The sequence below is a fragment of the Bos taurus genome, chromosome 1 (genome assembly GCF_002263795.3).
Source record: "Bos taurus isolate L1 Dominette 01449 registration number 42190680 breed Hereford chromosome 1, ARS-UCD2.0, whole genome shotgun sequence".
Lineage (NCBI taxonomy): Eukaryota > Metazoa > Chordata > Mammalia > Artiodactyla > Bovidae > Bos > Bos taurus.
This window is the reverse complement of record NC_037328.1, coordinates 144,925,419-144,944,087: the sequence shown is the minus strand read 5'-3', so window position 1 is coordinate 144,944,087 and position 18,669 is coordinate 144,925,419. Positions and strand designations below refer to the sequence as shown.

The window sequence follows — 18,669 nt, the reverse complement described above, 5'->3', positions numbered from 1 at the left end:
CTGTTTCAGGCCCTTTACATCAGCTTGGCTATCGACCCACGGGCCATGGAGGACCAGGTGTTGCCATTCCTCCTAATCTACAGAAGAGAAAACGGCAGCGCTGGACGGCAGCAGAGGGAGCACAGGCTGACACAGCTGGTGGGCCAGGGTCAGAGACAGCTCCGCTGGCTGGCTGCTATGCCAGCCAGCACCTGGGGGCGTTTCTGGGCTGTTCCACCTCAGAGTCTGCCAGCAATCCCCACCAGCAAATATGCCAGGGCTTCTGGGCCCTAAGACCCGAGTTTTCCCTCATTATCGTGACTTTGAGGTGGGGTGGGGGCTGAGCAGTCACTCAAGCCCAGCAGTTCCGAGGAGGCATGACTGAAGGAGCTCCCTACCCTGTGAGCTCCCTACCCCGTCAACGGGTCAGTCCACAAACCATTCGAGGACCGGAAACCTCTCCTTAACACCTGCTGGTAGGACAGAAAGCTCCCAGCCTCTGGGATCGTGTGTCCCGAAGCTTGGACGCGCCCCAGAGACGGCAGCGGGACAGTCAAGAAGGGCTCTTCTCTCAACAGATGGTGACAGCACAGCGCACCCAGCCACGGCGCCAACTCGGAGGAACTGAATGCTAAAGGTGAAACACAATTTTATAATCACCTTATTTCACTTTCATTTTCCTTCTACATCAAATGAGACTGGGATGGTTTTAAAAGTCTATTCGTAAAGTCTGAAAGCTATCTCAGTGGGTGTAAGTGAGCACACGCACACAAGTGACAGGAAAGCACTGTGTCACAGGCACATGGGCAGCATTTTCTGATTCAGTACAAAATGGTGCCGAAATCGGTGACCCAGCAGGTCACCATGGCCAGGCTGCTCCCCTCCAGCCCCGGGCAGGGACGGGGGAGTCCGCCCTTGGCCCCTGATCTGTGGTCTCCCTGCACCGAGCTTTACGCACACATAATGTGGGAGACCGGAGAAGGCAATGGCGTGACTCCAGTACTCCTGCTTGGAAAATCCCATGGACGGAGGAGCCTGATAGGCTGCAGTCCATGGGGTCGCAAAGAGTTGGACACAGCTGAAGTGACTTAGCAGCAGCAGCAGCAATGTGGGAGACTGAGAGTACTGCATGCCTTACAGATGATCACAAGAATTTAATTAATATATGTGAAGTATTTAAATGGCCTGGCACACCACAAGCTCCCAATAAACACTGCTACATAATGGCCAGAGCAATTCTTTTCAAAGAGAAAGCAGATCGTGTCATCTGTTGTCCAAAACTGTGACGCCAACGGGGACTGCAAGCAGGCAGGCCGGCAGCCCCAGCAAGGCTGAGACTACCGTCTAAATTCCACACCCCAAGCCAGGTTCCGCAAGCCACAGCCAGCCGCCAGGCTCTGGGCTCACTTCCTGCCTGCCTCCCTCCCTCCCTCCCTCCAGGCCACACTGGGCTCCTGGCTATCATCAGCACAGGACAGGAAGCTGGGACGATGGGGCCAACCTGTGAGTCCAGAACCCCCTTCACCAGCGCCCAGCCAGGCGGCACCCAGCTCCCTCCACCCTGAGCTCTCCCCATAGACCTCCCGGCCTGCTAGCCCCATCCCCATCCCAGCAGAGCACTCAGGACTTCGTAAATTTTACATTGGAATATAGTTAATTTACAAAGATATGTTAATATCAGATGTACAGCAAAGTGATTCACTCATACATAAGCATACATCTATTCTTTTTCAGATTCTTTTCCCATATAGGTGATTACAGAACATTGAGAAGAGTTCCCTGTGCCCTACAGTAAGTAGGCCCTTGTTGGTTATCTATTTTATATACGGCAGCGTGTGTGTGTGTGTGTGTGTGTGTGTGTGTGTGTTAATCCCAAACTGCTAATCTATCCCTCCCCCTACTTTTCCCCTTTAGTAACCAGCCATAGTTTTGTTTTCTATGTCTGGCCATCCATTTCTGTTTTGTAAGTAAGTTCATTTGTATCGCTCTTTTTAACTACACATATAAGGGATACCATGCAATATCTGTTTTTCTCTGCCTGACAGTTCACTTGATATGATAATCTCTAGGTCCATCCGTGGTGCCGCAAATGACATTATTTCGTTCCTTCTGATGGCTGAGTAACATTCCCTTGTATTCGTGTACCACATCTTTCTGTCCATTCCTCTGTCCACGGACACTTAGGCTGCTCCCATGTCTTGGCTACTGTAAATTATGCTGCAGTGAACACTGGGGTCCACGTATCATTTCGAATTGTGCTTTTCTCTGGCCAGGACTTAGGGCTGGAGCTGGGGTTTACGATCCTTGTCTCCTCCAGAATGTGAACCCCTGAGGGCAGGGACTACCCTTCCGTGTTTACCCCTCTGTCTCCAGCACCTAGAACAGGACCTGGCACGTGGTAAACACTTGTGGGATGAGCATGGGAATGAAGCGAAACTGCCCTCCATGCAAACAGAGCATCACTGCACTCTCCGAAAGAATACCAGGCCCTCTCAGCTACTTCCCCCAACTCCCTGCCCTGTCTTCATTTTAAATCCACCACAAACACAAACTGAAAACCAAACTCGTTGTTTGGTACACTCCTAGAACACAACACACACATACAGGAGAGCAGCTGGCAGTACTAAGCAGACCGCCAAGAATACAGCAAGGCCAGGTGAACACCTCTGTCCACACTCCAAGCAAAACGTGACCTCGGAAAGAAAAGTCACTCTCGGAACAAGAAAATCTTAATGGCTTCAACTTACAATTTTTAAATGAAATTGTCTTTCCTACCTCACATATTAGGAACACACGTTTTTAAAGGTTTTTTTCTGTTTTTTCTTTTTTTCAACAGCAGCATTACCAGGGGCGCTAGTGGTAAAGAACTTGCCTGCCGATGCAGGAGACATAAGAGATGCAGGTTCCAGCCCTGGGTTGGAAAGATCCCCTGGAGGAGGGCATGGTAACCCACTCTGGTATCCTTGCCTGGAGCATCCCACGGACATGAGAGCCTGGTGGGCTATAGTCCATGGGGTCACAAAGAGTCAAACATGACTGAAGTGACTTAGCACACACAGGCATTTCTATCACACCAAATTTCAGATTCGGAAATTTGTGTTTAGAAATCTGACACAAAAAAACATCAAGTTTTCCAATAAAATCTGACCTCTCTAAGCTCTTCAGTTTCATACGAAGATTGACTTTTTTTTTTTTTTTTTTTTGCTCCACCACTCATATAGCAGGATCTTAGTTCCCTGACCAGGGATCAAACTCAGGGCCTCAGCAGTGGGATGGAGAAGACAATGGCGCCCCACTCCAGTACTCTTGCCTGGAAAATCCCATGGACGGAGGAGCCTGGAAGGCTGCAGTCCATGGGGTCGCTGAGGGTCGGACACAACTGAGCGACTTCACTTTCATTTTTCACTTTCACGAACTGGAGAAGGAAATGGCAATCCACTCCAGTGTTCTTGCCTGGAGAATCCCAGGGACGGGGGAGCCTGGTGGGCTGCCGTCTATGGGGTCGCACAGAGTTGGACACGACTGAAGTTACTTAGCAGCAGCAGCAGCAGTGGGAGCACCAAGTCCTAACCACTGACACCTCCAGGGAATTCCTCCAACAATTTTTCTTAAACAAGTTTTTTATAGGCTGGATAACTTCACCTATTAATCTTGAAAATGTACTTTCTAACTATCTCCAACCTAAATATTTAAATAAATTCCTTGGTGCTAAGTACTTACATAGCTCATCACAGCATTCAAGGGAATACAAACCAGCTCTTAAATAAACCTTACAGCTAAGGAATTTTGACAATTAATAAAAAATGATTAGTGGATTTTGTTTGCACACTAATATATAAAAAAAATTCACTGCAGTACTTTTAGCAGATATTAAAAATTATATTAAAACATACACATAATCATGAATATTTTGACTACTGCTGGGACAATCCACAGTCAAATGACCACAGCAGTGGCAGGGACCCGAGTGGCTGGGGTGGAGTGGAATGGGGTTTTCTTATGTGTTTATACCTTTGTGCATATGCATGCTCATACTTTCACATCTATAAATAAAAATTTCAATAGTACACATTTTAAAATTTTATAACTAAAAGTACAGATGTAACTTTTAAAATGTAATACTATAACACAGTTTAGTAAAACAAACTGCCAGCTTTCAAGCTTTTTTGAACTCTGCCTCATTTGTTCAGCACTGTATCGAAGGAGCCTAAAACAGTGAGCAGCACGACACAGATAAGTACCTGCCAAGTGAATCAGTCTGCTTCATTCGTTCACCAGATAAATATAAATTTAAAGAATGTTCCTACTCCAACCTAAAAGCAGTTGAGATACTTTTACAACCTGTAAATTTACGGAGGACTGGATTCGCCTATAGGCTGAGAAGTTTCTTGAGGAAGCTGTTACTAGCTAACTGTCCGTCCTTCACCTCCCAGGTCAGAACTGACCTCATGAGCATGCTGCATCTCCAGAGCCATGTGTCATCACTTTCTCAGAGCTGGACCAATTTTCTTTTCACCACTGCCCCCTGCAGAAAGCCTTTTTTTTTTCCCCTTCCACTTACAGCTTCAATTTTTGTTGAAGATGTCCCTGAATACACTCAGTCTCAGGAACATTCAGATGTCAAACAGGATGCCACTGAGAGATAAGGTTCTCCCTGCAAAGCAGGGGTCAGTCCCTGCCTCCACCCCAGCAGGGCGGGCTCACCACCCAGCTGAGCCACTCTCAACCAATACTTTACAGGCCCTGCTGTGGGTGGCATGGGGAGGGGACCCTGTCCCTGGAGGGACCCTGCAGGGAGGGCAGCGACTTCTCACACCCAAGAGGAAGGGTACCAGCCAACCTTTGCATTTTCCTTCTCCCTTTCCCCTCAGGGAAACCCTCAGCAAGCAGGTAAAGGAATCTCAGCCTCAGAGAAACCACGGTATCAAAAGACACTGCTGGAACTGCTCCTAACACATCCCAGGTTTTGGAAACTGTAGCTCTAGGTGGCACCTTTTGAAGGAATAAAATATACTGTAAATTTAGGAGAGATTAAAGAGAGGTAAATAAATATTCCTATTCTCAAAACTTAACTGATCATCATCTCAATTAGGGCACTAAGAGTAGAAAAGTAAGTCTGACAACCAAGCCAGTTTTCCTTATACTTAGAGGGCTGAATGCTAACCACTATTGCTTGTGTTGGGGAAAAAAATAAATAAATAAACGCCCTTATCATTAGTAACAACCCAAACCTGCTGGCTAAAAATATGAACTGCGAACCAAACACGGCGCTGTGGGTCTCGCATATATAAATCGGTATTAGAACACATTTCAGGTTCTCCAGTCTGTATACTGGGACTCCCACCCGTTGTAGCGTCCACAGCCCATCTTGACACCTTCCCCCAGACCCGTTCACAGCTCGGTGATTTTCCTACTGCAGACCTGAGCACGACAGAATTCACCTCGAGCCCCCAGTCGCCTCAGACGCCGGGCACCAGCGGGAACTTCCCCGCCCCGCGACGCCCGCGGCGAAAAGCATCCCACGCGGACACTGCGCCCTAGCGAGGGGACGCGGGCCGCCCTGGCGCAGCCTCCCTTTCCCCGGGGGCGCAACCTCCCCCGGGGGTGCCTCTCCCCTCTGCGCAGCGCAGGGCACCCCGCGCGGACACGGCGCTCTCCCGAAGGGGACCCGGGGGCCGTCCCGGGAGCAGCCTTCCCTCCCTAGGGCGCAGCGCATCCGGAGCAGAAACAGCACCCCCGGGGAGGGGACAGGGTTGTCCCCGGGGGCGCAGGCTCCCCTCCATCCCGGGTTCGGTGTACACGCGCCGGGGCGCAGCTTCACTCTGGGAACGCAGCCTCCCTCCATCCCGCGGCGCGGCGCGGCGCAGCGCAGCGCATCCCGCGCTTATGCGGCGCCCGGGGAGGAGACGCGGGGCCGTCCTAGGCGAAGCCTCCCCTGGCGGGCGGCCGCGGGCCCTCCGGACAGGGCTCGGGGCAGCACGGGTCCCGCTCGAGCCGCACGCCCGGCGCGGCCTCACCACCTGCCCGGCGGCGCTTACATAAACGCGGTCGCGGCGCTGCCCAGCGCTGCCCGGCAGCGTGGTCGGGCCGTGGTGTCCGCCCGCGGTGTCCGAGCCCCGCCGTCCCCCCAGACCCCGCCGCCCTGCCGCCCCCGCCAGCGCGCCTCACCTCAGCCGCGGGCCGCTCAGCTCCGCGCAGCTCAACGCCTGGGCTCGGACAGCGAGTCCGCGGGACTCTGCTCGGGCGCCGGGGGCTGCGGCGCGCTGGCCGTGGCCTGGCGCGGCCCCGAGCGCGCTCCCGAGCGCGCCCCCGAGCGCGGCCAGACCGGCCGCCGCCTCAGCCGTCGCCTCAGCCTTCGCCTCAGCCTCCGCCCTCCGCCCCCAGCATCGGCTCCGCCCTCCCACCGCCCCCGCCGCCGGCCGCGCGCACGCCGGGGAGCGACGCCAAGGCGCAGGAGGGCGCGCGCACGCATGCCCCGCAGAACCCTGCCGGTAGTACGCGGAGGATCGGGAGGACGCGGCGCCAGGGTGGGGATGGGCTCCGGGGACCCGGGTGGGACGCGAGAAGCGGAAAACCCGGCGGGGCCCGCACCACGACACCCCGCCCTAAAGCATGAAGCCCTGGACAAAGCGAGCCGGTCCACACAATCCCCGCACTGGAGGGCGCGCCGGGAGCGGGACGCGAGGGTGCATCCGGCCTGTGCGGGGTCTGGTCGGGACGAGTTGGGAGGAGGAGGAGGTGGGGTCACGGCCCCAGGGGCGCCCTGGATGCGAGCAGAAGCGAGTCCAGATGAGCGGTTGGGGGTGGTGGTCGGTGGGTTTGCCGTGAGGCAGTGAAAGCTTCTTGCAGCCGGGCAGTACGTGGACTCTTGTCTGTATCCACTGGCTCCTGAACAGCTACACCAAGAACGTTTGCACACCGGACGGCAAGCATTTGTAGAAGTGCCACGTCCCGAAGCGGAATAAGCAACTCGAAGCAGCACGTCTACTCAACACACAATAGTTGGGTAGGGAAAACTAATTCTTGAAGGCACTTGGGCCACTGGTCGTCCGCCAGGGCAGCTGGGCAAGCCTGGGGCCTCCACCTGCGCAAGGCCGGTGACCGCAAAGACTCCGAGGTCAAGTGCCACTGCCGCCCTCCTCAGCTGTGAGGCCAGGAGGTCTCTCCGGACCTCTGCCTGTTTTCTCCTGTTAAAATGGGGGAGAAAAGTCAAATGTGGGGACAGAGGCTAGCGCAGCGCTCCATGATGGTTCCCTCTTGCAGCTATTCTTGTCATCAGACAGAACTGAGCTTCCCTGAGACTCAGTGGCTTGGAGCATAATTTAACCACAGGGGAAAGTGCAGCAGCCGGCCAGTCATCTGTTTCAGGTTGCTGTCTGATGGAAAGGAAAACCTGCCTTCGGGGCCAGCCAGCCACCAGGCAAGCCCAACACCCTCCTGAGGGCTAAGTGCCAGCACAGGGTTCAAAGGGGTGCTTGTGAGGGCTTGGAGAAGTCAAGACTCCTGTAATGCCTCCTAGGAGTTCATCCTTAATGAACAAAAACCACCTGAAAACTAAGTGACTTGAAGCATTCCTTTATTTGCTCATGATGCTGAGGGCCAGCAGGTGGGACAGCTCATCTCTACTTCTTGGGGTGCAGCCCGTATTAGCTGGGACTCCCATGGGCCACTCCCCTCCTATGGTTTGTGGCCTGGGACCCCCTGTGGCCCCGGCTGTTGCTTGCACTGGCATGACTCAGTCACCAGCAAGAGACACGGCCAGCAGAGCTCGGTCACAGGGCTTCTCAGCCACTGCACAGTGTTTACTAACATCCTCTTGGCAGAAGCCAGGCAAAGGGCCCAGCCCGAGCCCGTATCCAGGGGGGCTGTGTGTGCCCTGGAAGCCGTGGCCTCCTACGTGTCCTGCAAGGAAACATGAGCCTCCCTCCTGTCGAAGCGGGTGGTGTGAACCTCAGCAGCAGGGTCGAGAGTGGTGCCTCCGTGACCAAGGCCTGCATGCTGCTCCTGCTGGGTGGTCAGCCTCACGACAGCTGTAGAACCTGAGGTCACCCCTGACTGTTGTACTCTAACCTCTGCCTCCGTCGTCTCCAGAGAGGGGTTTATGGTGGAGGTCTCCCGACCTGGGGGCATGACACACAGAGCTTGCCGGTACACATGGACATGGGAGACAGCGACTTTCAGGCCCCAGGGCCAAGACGGGTGCACCAAACAGGGAGGGTCCTGCAGGTGCCTGAGAGGTCAGGTTCCTTGAAGTGGGATCCCACAGCCCCCTGAGGAAAGCCGGTCCTTCTCCCCTTCACTCTGTGTCAGACCCATGGCCGTCCAGGAAGGGGCCCCAGCCTCCACAGAGGTGCTGGCAGCTGTGATCGCACAGCCTTCAGTGCAAAGAGCAGCAGCCAGAGCACCACCACCACCCAGACACCATTCTGTTTACCTCCCTGTGCAACTGTGAAAGTGAAGGTTGTCCAAGGAAATGCAGGTGATGCCTAGAAATGTGCTTGTAGGGATCTGGCTGTCCCCTCTCTACCCCAGGAGTTGGGGGATAGGATCCACGTGAGTGCATGAAGCCTCTGCTGGGAGCACTGGCTGCCTTGCTGCTTCTCACCAGCTGAACCAGACAGCCTGACCATGCAGCAGAACAAGGACTTCTCCAGTTGCCACATGTAGGACAGAATGGTGCAGAAGGACTTGTCAGGGACAAAGGACAAAGACCTCGCCTGCTCTGGGGCAGGTGTGTGACTGGTTTCAGCTGGTAGCTCAGGGCTGTTTGGGAAAGCTGGAAGGAGGGGTGAGGGGCTCAGGCCAATGGCCAGGAGCTGCTCGCTGAGCGTTCACATCCTGACTCTCAGGACGGGTTTCCACAGAATGCTGTGTCCCAGGTGTAGAAACCACTGTCTTGTCCAACAATCCAGCGAAGTGTGGCAGTCCAGCAGCCCTGAGAAGGGGCGGCTGTCAGCCTGGCTCCCTGACCCTCTGTTCTAGCCTGGGGGCCGCCCGTCCTGCTCACATGGGGCAAGCTGACCCGAGTGACCCAGTCCCTGTCCCCCGCTGGCCGAGCATGGTCCAGGCTGGTCCTGCTGAGACCGCCACCCGCCACAGCCACAGTTCACTCAGGCCTTGCTGCACCTCAGGGAGTGTTGGTTTCGGTCACTTGATGGTGGGGAAGGACCACATTTAATTGTTCTTTGGAAGCCACTTTGTCGTCCCTGTGAAATGTTTGTGTGTGTGTGTTTGTGTTAGAAGCTCAGTCATGTCCCAGTCTTTGTGGCCCCATGGACTATATAGCCCGCCAGGCTCCTCTGTCCATGGAATTCTCCAGGCAAGAATACTGAGTGGGTAGCCATTCCCTTCTCCAGGGAATGGCTTCCCTTCTCCAGACTGGGGATCAAACCCAGGTCTTCTGTGTTGCAGGTGGATTCTTTACTGTCTGAGCCACCAGGGTAGCCCAGATGATAGTCTAAAAGTAAGTTACTGATTTCTTGGTTTCTGAAAATGTCAGGAAGCTAAAACTGCTAATGAGTGGTAACCAGTATACTGTCTTATATTTATTTGAGACATATTTTTTTGCCCTATTTTTTTTAAAAAAGCATGAGACTAGAGTGATAAAAATCAGATGCTACTAAAGCTTCAGCCAGCTCCTCTCAGGAGTGGACACGTAGCTTGGCATCTGTTCAGCTCCTGATGAACCTCCTCTTCTGGGCCCCCAGCCCCCTCCATTAATCCTACATGGGCATGGGATGGGCCCAGAGCAGCCTCAGCTTTGCTGGGAACACACACTCACCGCCCACCCCCATCTCCAGGACCAGAGGAGGAGTTCTGACCCAGGGTGGTTACACTGGGAACCTGGGGCTAGCACTGACTCAGCCAGGGCCCATCTGTGTACCAAGTCCTGAAATGTTTAAACCCAGAGGTGGTCAGGCTGGTTCTTATCGCCTGCCACATACCCCTACCAGGAAGGCGGCCTGAGGTGAGTTCCAGGGCGCCAGGCAGACTGGCAGGACACTGAGGACCTTCAGATGGTGTTTCGGTGCCTCAGGCCATGTGTCCTGTGCACATTGGGAAATGAACTTGCTGTGACGTTGTCCATAGTCTGGAGCTGGGGGCAGAGTGGGAGGGAAGGTAGGGGGAGGGGAGGGGTCTTCAGGGCTGTGCCAGCCTGGTGTGAGGGGCACAGGCTGGGCTGGACAGGTTCACCCCACCCTACCCCTCACTATCCTGTGACTCAGACATTATCTGGCTGCTCAGAACCTGCTCCTCATCCATGACGCCCATGTCCCAGGCCAGCCCAAGGCCCCACGTGCAGAGAGGCTCAAAGTCAGGGCATGGGCCCTGCGTGCTGAGATGTTTTCATCCCAGGAGCTTCAGGTGATCAGAGCAAGCTTCCCTGTGATGCCACAGCCTTGAGCAGAGCCCCTGAGGACCAGGAGGCCTTGGGAATGAGGCTGCCCAGGCAGGGGGGTGCTCCATCAGCACTTGATCTGAGAGTCGTGCTGACTGGGCCCCCTGAGTCCTCTGCCCTTCCCAGGCCACCAGTGGTCACACTAGAGGCCCACCCGTGAGTCCTGGGGACAGGCCTGTGGCCTGTGTCTGTATCGTCTACAAGCTTGGGATGACTTGTGCACTCATAAAGTGCTGGGAGGGGGAATAGAGAACAGACACACATGTGACCTGAAAAGCCTGAGCTAGGTACTGTTAGGTAGTTAGAATAGGAAATAGGAGTCCAAAATGGCAGTGGCTAAAAGACAAGGAAGGGAAAAGCCTGCAAAAATAGAACAAAGGAAGGTCCGAGGACCAGAGTGAGGACTTCAGGTGGAACAAACAGCACTCCTGGCTAGCCCAATTTGCATAGGGCAGGCCCAGGGGGAGGGAAAAACGTATGAAAAGAGGAGCCAAAGGGCTCGCTCGCGCTCTCGCTGTCTCTCTCTCTACCCCCCCCCACCCCCACCCCCGCCCACCTCTCACTGGAGTGCTCCTCCACTCTCTTCACATCTTTGGGTCGGCATGCCCTCACGCTTCGAGGATGGATTCTCTTGCTATCTTCTAAATAAAATAGAGCTGTAACACTGATTTGTCTAAGAGCTATAACACAGTTTGTCCAAGACCCGAGAGCTGTGACGTGACGAGGGCTTTAATGTCCATAGCTCCAAATCTTTGTTGTGACGAGACAGAACCGAGGAGCATACACTCACCTGACAGTACCATCTGAACCTTTAAAGAAAAGGCGTGTCCCCCTCGACACCACCCCCCACCCCCAGCCCCAGGTTCTAGCTGAGTAGGGCCTGCCCCTGAGCTTGGAGCTGGCCTGCTCCATCAGCGCACAGAGCCTGCCTGGGAGGTCAGTCAGTTCAGTTGCTCAGTTTCGTCTGACTCTTTGCGACCCCATGGATTGCAGCATGCCAGGCTTCCCTGTCCATCACCAACTCCCAGAGCCTGCTCAGGCTCCACAGATGGAGACTGTGATGTCATCCAACCATCTCATCCTCTGTTGTCCTCTTCTCCTGCCTCAGTCTTGCCCAGCATCAGGGTCTTTTCCAACGAGTCAGTTCTTCCTGTCAGGTGGCCAAAGTGTTGGGAGTTTCAGCTTCAGCATCAATCCTTCCAATGATATTCAGGACTGGTTTCCCTTAGGATTGACTGGTTGGATCTCCTTGCAGTCCAAGGGACTCTCAAGAGTCTTCTCCAACATCACAGTTTGAAAGCATCAATTCTTCGGCACTCAGCTTTCTTTCGGAGAAGGCAATGGCACCCCACTCCAGTACTCTTGCCTGGAAAATCCATGGACAGAGGAGCCTGGTAGGCTGCAGTTCATGGGGTCACTAAGAGTTGGACACGACTGAGCGACTTCACTTTCACTTTTTACTTTCATGCATTGGAAAAGGAAATGGCAGTCCACTCCAGTGTTCTTGCCTGGAGAATCCCAGGGGTGGGGAAGCCTGGTGGGCTGCCATCTGTGGGGTCATACAGAGTCGGACGTGACTGAAGCGACTTAGCAGGAGCAGCAGCTTTCTTTATAGTCCAACTCTCACATCCATTCATGACCACTGGAAAAACCATAGCTCTGACTAGACGGACATTTGTCATCAAAGTAATGTCTCTGCTTTTTAATATGCTGTCTAGGTTCATCATAGCTTTTCTTCCAAGGAGCAAGCATGTTTTAATTTTATGGCTGCAGTCACCATCTGCAGTGATTTTGGAGCCCAACCAAATACCTTACAGTGAAAGTGACAAATAGATTCAAGGGATTAAATCTGATAGACAAAGTACCTAAAGAACTATGGGTGGAGGTTCGTGACATTGTACAGGAGGCAGTGATCAAGACCCTCCTCAAGAAAAAGAAATGAAAAAGGCAAAATGGTTGTCTGAGGAGGCCTTCCAAATAGCTGAGAAAAAAGAGAAGCTAAAGGCAAAGGAGAAAAGGAAAGATACACCCATTTGAATGCAGAGTTCCAAAGAACAGCAAGGAGAGAGAAAGCCTTTCTCAGTCATGAGTGCCTGGGAGGAGTGAGATGCAAACCCAAGCCAGGGCACGTTAGGAAGGGGAGGTGGCTGTGAGACACCCACTGGGGTCTGCCCCAGCGCTAATGCGTGTTCCCAGGTGGACTGCTGATGGCGTCCACCAGGGACAGTGGAGGGAGTAGGAAGGGGTCAGACATGCTGGGAGGGGCACTTGGTGTGCTTGCTGGAAACGGACCTGGTGGAGTGTTGGGTACAGGGTGTGCAAAGGGTTGTGGCCATGTGGGTTGGAGCAGGTGACCAGTGATGTGCTTTGTACTGAAGGTAGGGGTCTTCCTTCATAGCTCAGTGGGTAAAGAATCTGCCTGAAAGGCAGGAGACCTGAGTTCAATTCCTGGATCAGGAAGATCCCCTGGAGAAGGAAATGGCAACCCACTCCAGTGTTCTTGCTTGGAGAATCCCATGGACAGAGGACCCTGGCAGGCTACAGTCCATGGAGTAGAAAGAGTCGGACACGACTGCATGACTACACCATCACCACCACTGAAAGTAGAGCCTGGGAAGAGCTGAGGTCCTTCTGGCTGTGCTTGTATGCAGCCCTGGGAGATGTCCCGGTGGACATCTGTGTTCAGTGGAAGATGGGGATCCAGAAAAGGGGGCTGTGCTGGGGACACACACCTGGGGGTCTGGGAGGTGGAAGCAGCCACCCAGAGAGAGAGCACAGGGAAGAGAGCCTGGGCCACCCCTGAGGAGCCTCCGCCGTCAGCCTGGGGTACAGGGGAGCAGGCAGGCTGAGAACCCGGGAAGCCAAACGGGGTGGTGCTTCAAGAAGAAAAGATAGTGCAAATGAGGACGGAAAATCTACTGAAGGTCATAGTGACCTTGAAAACTTCAAGAGAGTGCTGGGGACAGAACTGCCTAGAAAGGGGAAACACCCCTCCCACATGAGGCCTGCCTAATCTTGACCCCAAAAGCTAAACAGGATGACTAGTGCGGAAAAGCATGGACCAACTTCACTCATGAACAAAGTCTAAGTAAGTTATCGGCACATCCTAGACAGAACACTTAGCAAACCAAAATCCAGTAATATGTACAATGAAAACAAAGATGTCATAAACAACTTGGGTTTACCCAAGAATATAACTGATTTAACGCTTAAAAATCTATCGCTGTAAATCACTGCATCAGGACTTCAGAGAACCCCCAGATAATCAACACGGCAGGTGCAGAAAAGGCTGTTAATAAATGAGCAGGCTCTGGGAGTTGATGATGGACAGGGAAGCCGGGTGTGCTACAGTCCATGGGGTCGCAAAGGGTCAGATGCGACTGAGAAACTGAACTGAAACCCAGCATCACTCACACCGAGGAAGACAAACTCTCAGAGAACTAGGACTAGAAGGGAAACTCCTTAACCTGGTGAGGGAACCGACACACAGCAGACCCACTGGTACAGGTGTTCCCTGGTGGTTCAGAGGCTAAGACTACGCGCTCCCAATGCAGGGGGCCTGAGTTCCATCCCTAGTCAGGGAACTAGATCCCACATGCCACAGCTAAAAGTCCCACTTGTTGCAACTAAAGATCTCGCATGCCACAGCAAAGATTGAAGATCCTGTGTTCTGCAACTAAGACCTGTTGCAGCCAAATAAATAAATACTAAAAAAAAAAAAAAAAAAGTGGTGCCGTGTGAGCAGCATTCTCTCTAAACCAGGGACAAAGCAAGGGTGATGGTTCTCGCCACTGCCATTCAGCATTGTAATGGAGTACAAACAACAGCACAGACGTGGCCGAGGAACGAGATGCGTAAAGAAAGCAAGCAGTCACACGTAATATGATTCCATATACAGAAAAGTAAAAATAATCTGCAGTTAAATTATTAGACTTAATAAAATCCTGCAAGATTACTGGGTATAGAATCAACGCACATCCAGAAAGCCAATTTCTGTACATCAGCAATGAGCAACCTGTAATTGAGAAAAATGATTCTGTTTGCAGTCAAGTATGAATTACAAATGAATCTAACAAAAAAGTGTATGATCTTTAAGGAGAAAAATGTTTTAAAAAGTTATTGAAAGAGCAAGTGAATGTAGAGACCTGCTATTTTAACAGATAAAGATAAAAATATCTCTTTCCCCTAAATCACCTATACAGTCAATGGAATTCTTGTAACTGTCCCAACATGGATCTTCATTCAACTTGACTGATTCTAAAATATGTAACAGGAAGGCAAAGGGTCCAGAATGGTCAAGACAGTCTTTAGAAGGGGGCAGGGGATTTGCACCAGCAAATGTCAAGGTATACTATTAAGTTTTAGTCAACCAAGTGCTGTTATTGGCCCACAGATGGGCAACTTGACCATTGAAACAAAAGAGAAATCCAGAAACAGACCCCCATGCATCTTGACATATGACTGAAGAGGCTTTGCAGATCAGTGGGGGAAGCAGTGACTTCAATAAATGATGCTTGGACATGTGTTTGCCATTTGAGTAATAACTAGAATTAAGAATGTACCTTACGCCTGACCCCAAACTCAGTTCCAGATGGATTAAGGAAAACACAACTTTAAAAATTCTAAAATATAGGTGAATGTCTTTATAACCTTGAAGAAAGTAGAATTTCATAAGGTACAAAAAGAGCTAACCTTCAAAGGGTAAGACTGATAAATCTGATCATAACTAAAATTAAGAATGACTTCTCATCAGAAGATGCAATGAAGGGAAAAAAAAGTACACAGCAAGTAGGAAGAAAATGTTTGCAACACATATAACTGTGAGAGGATTTGTATCCAGGACATAAAAAGAACTAAATGTCCAATGAGCAAAGGCACACAACTTAACTAAAAATGGGAAAAAGACCGGACAGACATGGACAGAGAGGGTCTGTGCGGCCACAACACACTTAAATAGATGTTCAGACGCATCGGTAAGACAAATACAGATTCTTGGCCCCAGGAGTGCAAGTTCACAGCCACCATATTGGCAGAACTTCTAAAGGCTGACAACAAATATCAGGTGTTAGAGGAGACGTGGATCACCAGAATTCTGGATCATTGCTATGGGAGGATGGTTTGCAACCATTTGGGGAAACACTGGTCTCTTAAAATTGAATATTTATGTACCCCACTGGCCAAGGACCTCACTCCTGAGTGTCCCCGGGAAGAGTCCTTCCTTGTGTGGTCAGGAGACAGGCAGCAGGCCGTGCTCACGATAGCCCACTGTCCGTTTCCTGGGGAAGAAGAGCTGCAGCGGGGCTGATCCACACATGGCACACACATGGTAAAGCCATTCAGTGAGTCAGCAATGGTGGCACCCACTGTGGGTGAATCTTGGAAATTAGATGCTGGCTGAAAAGCATGCCGTTCTCTAGAGCCTAAGAAACGAGGGACAGTAATCATCAAGGGTTTAGGCTTAGGCATGCACGTGGCACGTTTGTGTTTAGAGTACTATGTATACATAAGACCTGTTATGTGTACATGTGTGTGTATGTACACACACATGCATGTGTGCACATGGTGAGTGGCCTAGCAAGGGAGTGAGGCACATGAAGCTCTGGGGGGAGGTTGCCTCCAGCAGGAAGACAACAGGGAGCAGGTTTGGAAAAGAGCAGGTGGGTGCATGAGCTCCTAGAAATAGTGATGCTCTTGGGTTGTGTGGTAGATGAGAGCTCGGATTCGATACTTTTTAACTTCCATATGTGCTACATACAACATTTGGTCAATCAAATAGCATATTAAGAATATTCCAATGCATGGAAACAATATAAATATCCATCAACAGATGAATGGATCAGGAAGATGTGGTACTATAGACAAGAGAATATTACTCAGCCATAAAAAAGGAATGAAATAATGACATTTGCGGCAACACAGATGGACCTAGGTATTGTCATACTAATCAAAGTAAGCCAGAAAGAGAAAGACAATGTGTAATCTTAAAAAAAAAGATGTAAATGAATTTATCTATAAATGTAAGATAGAGAACCAAAAGGACCTATTATATAGCACAAGGAACTCTACTCAATATCTTGTAACAACCTTTGTGGGGAAAGAACTGAAAATAGATACAGATATAGATAAAACTGAATCACTGTGTATTCACCTGGAACTAATGCAACATTGTAAATCATCTATACTTCAATTTTTTAAGTTTTTAAGAATATTTTAAACTGTAAATTTTAGGAGAAGGGGAAGGCTGGGCAAGAGAAGGATCAGGCAGGAAAAAGCCCTGCCCCCGCCCAGGCACCCCGCCAGGTGTCAAGGTGGATAATAAAACTAGTCCTGGCACAAAGGCTCCTCAAAAGTGGACCAGGGAACAGAGTGATCAATTACTCTGGAAATCTGGAATGGTCTTGCAAAGACACATTCATTCCCCCGAGAATCTGCAGGCCCTCTCCTAAGCACACACCCTCAGGAAGCTTGCACCTGTTTCTGGAGAGATGTATCACATCAGAGTTCGTGATGTCAGTTCAGTTCAGTCGCACAGTCGTGTCCGACTCTTTGCGACCCCATGAACCGCAGCACGCCAGGCCTCCCTGTCCATCACCAACTCCTGGAGTCCACCCAAACCCATGTCCATCGAGTCGGTGACGCCATCCAACCATCTCATCTTCTGTCGTCTCCTTCTCCTCCTGCCCTCAACCTTTCCCAGCATCAGGGTCTTTTCCAATGAGTCAGCTCTTCACATCAGGTAGCCAAAGTGTTGGAGTTTCAGCTTCAACATCAGTCCTTCCAATGAACACCCAGGACTGAACTCCTTTAGAATGGACTGGTTGGATCTCCTTGCAGTCCAGGGACTCTCAAGAGTCTGTTCCAAAAACACAATTCAAAAGCATCAATTCTTCCGTGCTCAGCTTCCTGTATAGTCCAACTCTCACATCCATACATGACCACTGGAAAAACCATAGCCTTGACTAGACGGACCTTTGTTGACAAAGTAATGCTCTGCTTTTTAATATGCTGTCTAGGTTGGTCCTAACTTTCCTTCCAAGGAGTAAGTGTCTTTTAATTTCATGGCTGCAATCAACATCTGCAGTGATTTCGGAGCCCAGGGGAAAAAAAGTCAGCCACTGTTTCCACTGTTTCCCCATCTAATTGCCATGAAGTGATGGGACCAGATGCCATGATCTTTGTTTTCTGAATGTTGAGCTTTAAGCCAACTTTTTCACTCTCCTCTTTCACTTTCATCAAGAGGCTTTTTAGTTCCTCTTCACTTTCTGCCATAAGGGTTGTGTCATCTGCATATCTGAGGTTATTTATATTTCTCCTGGCAGTCTTGATTCCAGCTTGTGCTTCTTCCAGCCCAGCGTTTCTCATGATGTACTCTGCATATAAGTTAACTAAGCAGGGTGACAATATACAGCCTTGACATACTCCTTTTCCTATTTGGAACCAGTCTGTTGTTCCATGTCCAGTTCTAACTGTTGCTTCCTGACCTGCATACAAATTTCTCAAGAGGCAGGTCAGGTGGTCTGGTATTCCCATCTTTTTCAGAATTTTCCACAGTTTATTGTGATCCACACGGTCAAAGTCTTTGGCATAGTCAATAAAGCAGAAATAGATGTTTTTCTGGAACTCTCTTGCTTTTTTGATGATCCAGTGGATGTTGGCAATTTGATCTCTGGTTCCTCTGCCTTTTCTAAAACCAGCTTGAACATCTGGAAGTTCACGGTTCATGTATTGCTGAAGCCTGGCTTGGAGAATTTTAAGCATTACTTTACTAGTGTGTGAGATGAGTGCAACTGTGCAGTAGTTTGAGCATTCTTTGGCATTGCCTTTCTTTGGAATTGGAATGAAAACTGACCATGAACAGTATGAAAGGCAAAAAGATAGGACACTGAAAGAGGAACTCCCCAGGTTGGTAGGTGCCCAATGTGCTACTGGAGATCAGTGGAGAAATAACTCCAGAAAGAATGAAGGGATGGAGCCAAAGCAAAAACAACACCCAGTTGTGGATGGGACCAGTAATGGAAGCAGGGTTCAATGCTGTAAAGAGCAATATTGCACAGGAACCTGGAATGTCAGGTCCATGAATCAAGGCAAATTGAAGTGGTCAAACAGAAGATGACAAGAGTGAACATCGACATTCTAGGAATCAGTGAACTAAGATGGACTGGAATGGGTGAATTTAACTCAGATGACCATTATATCTACTACTGTGGGCAGGAATCCCTTAGAAGAAATGGAGTAGCCATCATGGTCAACAAAAGAGTCTGAAATGCAGTACTTGGATGCAATCTCAAAAA

At 50.8% G+C, this 18,669-nt stretch overlaps 1 protein-coding gene across 8 annotated transcripts in view; it reads right to left on the bottom strand.

The window, feature by feature from the left end:
* ADARB1 (adenosine deaminase RNA specific B1) overlaps nt 1-6,355 on the bottom strand; it is a 116,498-nt gene extending 110,143 nt beyond the window's left edge. For all 8 annotated transcript variants that reach the window (XR_233448.5, XM_005202040.5, XM_002685126.7 and 5 more), the window contains exon 1: nt 6,148-6,355. The gene's annotated coding sequence lies outside the window, so the exon portion shown is untranslated. The remainder of the gene's footprint in view (nt 1-6,147) is intronic.
* Nucleotides 6,356-18,669: the final 12,314 nt, after the last annotated feature.